General features: G+C 37.5%; 1 pseudogene; it reads left to right on the forward strand.

Annotated features, from left to right (window-relative positions):
- Positions 1-5,782, forward strand: part of LOC149572969 (DEAD-box ATP-dependent RNA helicase 15-like) — a 104,164-nt pseudogene extending 98,382 nt beyond the window's left edge.
- Positions 5,783-6,000: the final 218 nt, after the last annotated feature.

Below are 6,000 nucleotides of genomic sequence, written 5' to 3' on the forward strand. Positions count from 1 at the left end.
ATCTCATTCTCTTTCTAAAGCCTTGAAACTTCATTGCAATCCTTGGTCTAATCTTGAGACTCTTTCTTAGATTTGATATGTTCAATCTTGTCCTTCATCGTCTCAATGTAGTCCTTAACATCTTCATACTTGTCTTTAAAAGTATCTCTTTCTCCTGAGAGTACATCAAGCTACTCAAGACCTTCTAGGATCTTTTGTAATCCGTCCATATCCATAGAGATCTTACTCAAGTTGCTAGGCCTTCTCTAAGTAACTATACTCTAATACCAATTTTTAGAAATAGGATATACTGAGGGTAGGATTAGTATTTCACAAAAAATCTCCCAATTATGGATATCATTAACAATATTATAATTTACATATGAAAGTAAATTGATTAAGTTGAACAATAAGTACAACCAAAAAATAATGCAAGACATAACACCATATTTTGTTAACTAGAGAATCTTGGCTAAGGGAAAACCCTAGTGGGAATGGTGCCCTCAAAATGATCCACTAATCAAAAATATCTTGTGAAAGATATTGACTTTATTTCGAATTAGTTACATATGTATAGTGTCTCAATCCTTGTTAGAGGACTAGGCCTTGTATTAGCCTCAACTTTGCTAGGAGTTGTTAATATAGCTACAAAATGTATGCAAGTTGATCTCACCACCAAAATATGTAATATACATTGATATTCAATATATAAAAGAGTAGATACAAAAACCTCTTTACAACTATTAATATCTTTAATATATAATTTGATCTTTATAGCCCACTATGCCAATTTCTACGTACTCTATCTTTACACTGCTTCGATAGCATGATTGCATTAAAAAATAATCACATTTACACTTACACACTTTCTTCCTTATAACTTTGCATTTCAAAATATTTCTTTTATACATTGATTTTGCATAATAAAAAATGTTGCTGGCCTTCATAATTTAATAGATTTCTCAAAGTGCACAATTGTTCCTTTCCCACTTAGGGTTAACATCTAGGATGTCATCCCTTGTTATTCAAGTAACTTTTTGGTAAAAAAACTTCTTAACATAAAATACTCGATCCCTTATCTTTATCATGTCAAGTCAACTCATAATTGCAATTAGAAAAATTATAATAACTCTATATGTGTTGTTTGTACTCCCTTATGCACATAGCTATGGTCTCCTAACATACTATACTTTTTGTAGTTTAGAGTGCATGTGTGAATATTTCTTATGTGAATTGTGCCAAAAAAATATCTAGCTGTACTACCATATAAACTCTATGATACTTAGATAACTTTCTAAGTCTAACTACCAAAATTGTATCTCCATACTTCGTTGACTTCATATTGAGTATATGTTTCCATAAATGACAACCTCATACTATCTAACCTAGCCAAATTTCTAACAAACTTCTTTATTATAGAAGGTGATTTCTTTATCTAATATAGAGGTAGAATATGTTGCTACTATAGAGGTAACTAAGGAGATGATAAGGCTTCAATTCTTCATGGAAGAATTGAGACATCCACAAAGGGATAATTATCTATATATGATTAGACAAAGTGTCATTCATCTTGCCAAGAATTTTTCTCTTCATTCAAAGATAAAACACATATAGTTGTGGTACCATTTCATTTGGTCAATTTTAAATGATGGATAGTTAAAACTAGACAAGATATATATAGATAATGTTCCAACATATATGCTTACAAAGGTATTGAAAAGGGAGAAGCTAAAATCATCTTCAACTTTAGTTGGTCTTCTAGACTAGATAGAATAAATGAAGAATCTAAGATTATGGTGGTTTGATCTAGTGGGTGGCTTATGGGCTAGTGTTATTTCTATAGGATCAGTCTCCTAGTGGGATATCATTGTCTAGTGTAGAGCATGATTAGTCCCCAAGTGGAATATTGTTGGTTTGTGGTGACTTATTAGGGAAGTATAGTAAACTCACCATCATTCCTCAATGGGATCCAATTTTGGGCCAGACCCTAAGCAAAGGTTTGGGGGTGGTATCCCTTAATATAGTCAGAGATTTTTGATTGATAGCCCCTAGGAAATGTTTTGGGGATATTTTATCGACAATGTTTTGGAGGTTGACATGTAATTATTCAAGCCTTAGGTAATTTTGTAAGAAATAAAAAAGGTTGTATAAAATGTCTTAGGGTTAGTGATTTCATAGTGGGTGATGAGATAGCAGATTCTTGTGGGAGTATTGAGTTTTAAGGGATTACAAATTATAATCAAGTTGTAATCACTAAATAAAAATAATGTTGGACTTGTTACTTGTTGAACATAGCCCAAAGATTAGATGAACCTGTAATCACCTAAAAATGGTCATCTAGACTATTAGCTCCCTTTTCAACATTTTGGCTAAATTAATTTAATCACTTACCTAAGCCAAATTGCTAATAATCACTTGTGTGTGCACATGGATCACTCCTCTTTTTGAATTCCACCATTAATCATCCACCATCTTCATCTTGATCTCTACTATCCATACATCTTTAAAAGGGAGAGAGCTTTCCCCCTCAATCCATCCTCATTTGAATATTGTTATGCTGTAGGTTTTCTAATAGATTTCTTTGGAGCTTTGTGGAGAACTTCTATTTCTTGTCTACATTCTCTCATCCATGGCATTATGGCATTCTAGCTTAGCTTAGCTTTCATTTTTACATGAAGCTTAATCTCACCTAGCTTGATAATGGTATTGTAACACTCTCATACATGTTTTAGAACAGCTCCACTTTGCATCTCATTCTAGCTTAATTTTCATTTGCATTGCATCCTTGAGGAACTCCTTGGGACATTTGCATTCTTGCATCTTGTCTTTGGAACCTCCCATTGCATGGTTTACTAGCAAGAAGAGTATCTCTAAAGCTCATTTGAGAGCCTTTGAACTTGAAATACACTCTCTTACACTCTGTGGATAGGGAGCTCTAAGCCGGCATCCAAGAATTCCAAACTCATGGAATCGTTTGGATAGAAGGGTTTAGAGTGGGACAATTTTGAGTGTACATTTGCGACGTTCATCCAGAGTCTCTAATTCCTGTACTTGCATAGCTCTATGATCTTCATTAGTTATTAATCCATGTAAGGAGATGCACAAAGAAGGTATCTCGACTTCTAATGGGAGAAAAACCTCAGAACCATTACCTGAATACGAAAAGGGTGAGACCTCAAGGGTAGCTGCCAAAAAGAATCATGACACCAAAATCAGTTATGCTTACGCTAACACTGATAATGTTATAAGCATGCTTGAGCCCATTGAATACATATGTATGGAAGGCTCCAACAATGAAAATTGGCCAAATTATGACACTGAAGATGAACGACCAAGAGTGGTCTTAAGGACATGATCCACTCCTCAAGATCATACTAATACTAGACCCAAGGTGGTACTCCGAGTGGCTAAGTCTTCATCTTCTCAGGGTGAACCACTTAACGCTGTCACTAGGGGGCAATCTAAGGTTGTCCTAAAATTTTCTAATGATCCTAAAAATGCTTCATCATCTAAGCAACCAATTACTTCCAAGATCTCAAACTATGATCTTGTTAGCCAATTGCAACGCACACAAGCACAAATCTCCATTTTCGAATTGCTAGAGTTATCTCCTTTGCACAGGGATATCCTTGAGAAAGCTTTATGTTCTGCCAATGTTCCCATCGATATTGATGCAGAACAATTCCAAGCTATGGTGAACCACATCTCCTCACCCCACTATCTCACCTTTTTTGAAGAAGATCACCGAGCTCTCAGTCATCCCCATAACCTTGCTCTTCATGTCGAAGTTCAAATCTTTCATACCCGCGTCCGTCGAGTCTTGATAGACAATGGTGCAGGGTTAAATATCATTTCATTCAATGTAATCCAACAATTGGGCATGTCTAAATTTGCCATTGATCCTAAGTGCAAGATCACTATAAAGGCCTATGATGAGGTTGAAAGGCCTTCTAAAGGTCTAATTGTACTTCCAATTAGAGTTGGTCCAGTTGAGAAGAATGTCATTTTTCAAGTCTTAGACATACCACTATAGACACCAAAAATCATCCCAAATGACTATATTAATCTAATTAATACTAGTAACATTCCTCTACTTATTTAATTAAATTATTTTAATTAAATAGGTTCATGTTTGCCTAAGTATTTAAATTCAATTTAAATACTCCTAGCTCTAATGTGTTAATTTAAATTAACACATGATTCTCCACATATTCCTTTTTTAAATAAATTTTATTTATTTAAAATCCTCCATATTCCCATTAATTCTTCTAGACCTTGATTAAATTAAATTTCATTTAATTTAATCTTTATTCAAACCGCCTAGAAGTATGTGCATTCATATGAGTTGTCATCACATGGGTCCATATATCTTTTAAGCACATGTTGTCTACATCATAGGAACCTTTTACACACACATGTCATCTCATCAGTCTTATCCATCTATCTAGAATGTGAGATAAGGTGCTTAGTTGTCAATCCTTATCCTTATCTCCTAGTGGTTTCTTGGCACATTCTAGATGCTTCCTCCATCTACTTTAAATAGATGTCTTGTCTTAAGCTTTTGGGGGCCCGGCTGGGTTAGGAGTCATTAGAAGTCATTATCATCCATTAGGTACCATTAGAATCTTTTATCATTGCATCATCATTCTGTCATTTTTCTCATATCATCTAGTCTAGGTACATATTCCATTTGCATTCACACATCCAAGAGATTCATCCATTGTTGTGTTCCTAAGAGCATACCAAACATACTCTCCATTGTTATGTTCATAGTTTGAGGTTTGCATAATCTTGGTTACAATTTTATGCAATACATTTTGGCACGCCCAGTGGGACCCACTTCACGGGTTCAAATTTGTTCAAGCTAAGGTTGGAGGCTTGCAGTTGGAGATTAACTTGCGTAAGGAGCGTCTAATCAAGCCACGAGGTCTGTCACCATCTTTGGAGCGCATGGTCTGTCACCATCTTTGGAGCGCATGAGATGAGTACCCTATATCTTGTTCTTCTTTGTTGGGTAATTTTAAAAATAAATAAAAAACATTTTCCTTTACTCGTTTCATCTTATCTTGTTATTAGAGGGTGTGTTCATTATTTTTTTTTAAAAAAAAATTTACTCTTTCTTTTATTGTATGAGTTAAAAAAAAAAAAAAAAAAATTAAATTTTTTAAAAAAAAAACCCTTTTCAGGGTCGACCCTTTCCCCTGTGGCTCTGTCCCCACGGCCACTACTTCCTTTTCCGCTCAATGCACCGTTCGCCTGCGGCCGCTGCCACTGTCCTCCACCTGCGTCTCCATCTCCGACCACTCCTCAGCCCACACTCTCATCTCCTTGCAGTCTTCCCCGCACCCCTATCTCCTACAGTCGCTACCTAGCGTGGCCCCAATCTCTGCCTGAGCTCCTCTACCGCTGCCAACAGCCTCTCGTTCACATCTCTGCCACTGCGGCCATCGCGTCGCTCAGTCTGCCACCGCCATCTTCCCGTGCCCTTGCACAGCTCTACCGCCCTGCAACCACAGCAGCAAACAATGGTCGTCGTTGCGCAGCCCCCCAGCATCCTCCTGCGGCCGCGGCCTATGGGTGCTGCCCTTGCCTTTTTCTTTTGCTCATGGTCGCCCGTCGCCGCCGGCACCTGAACCACCCACAGCCGCCACTGCTGCCTCCCTCACCCTCTTCTCCAACACGTTATTCATCGGGTCTGCCCTGGAAAGGCTCTGGGTCTTTCCATCTTCCACCTCTGGGTGGCCAAATTGATGCACCATTTCCACTGGGCTCAACACGAGCAGCACCCCGTGGACCTGTCTGAGGTGCTCAAGCTGTCCTGCGAGATGCTGCACCCACTTCACGCCATTCCTCTCCATAGGGTTGATCACAAACAACTTTGAGGAGGAATCACTAGGGTACCCCTCATTTTTCTTTCTTTTCGTGTTCGAGGTGGTGTCTTCCGATTATTTGACGTGTTTTTTGTTTTCCTTTACAAGTCTAATGGTTTTTGTGAACTCTTGAGATCGTGCAACTGTCTCG

The sequence above is a fragment of the Cupressus sempervirens genome, chromosome 2 (genome assembly GCF_028749045.1).
Source record: "Cupressus sempervirens isolate cs-2001-9-10 chromosome 2, ASM2874904v1, whole genome shotgun sequence".
NCBI classification, from domain to species: Eukaryota; Viridiplantae; Streptophyta; class Pinopsida; order Cupressales; family Cupressaceae; genus Cupressus; species Cupressus sempervirens.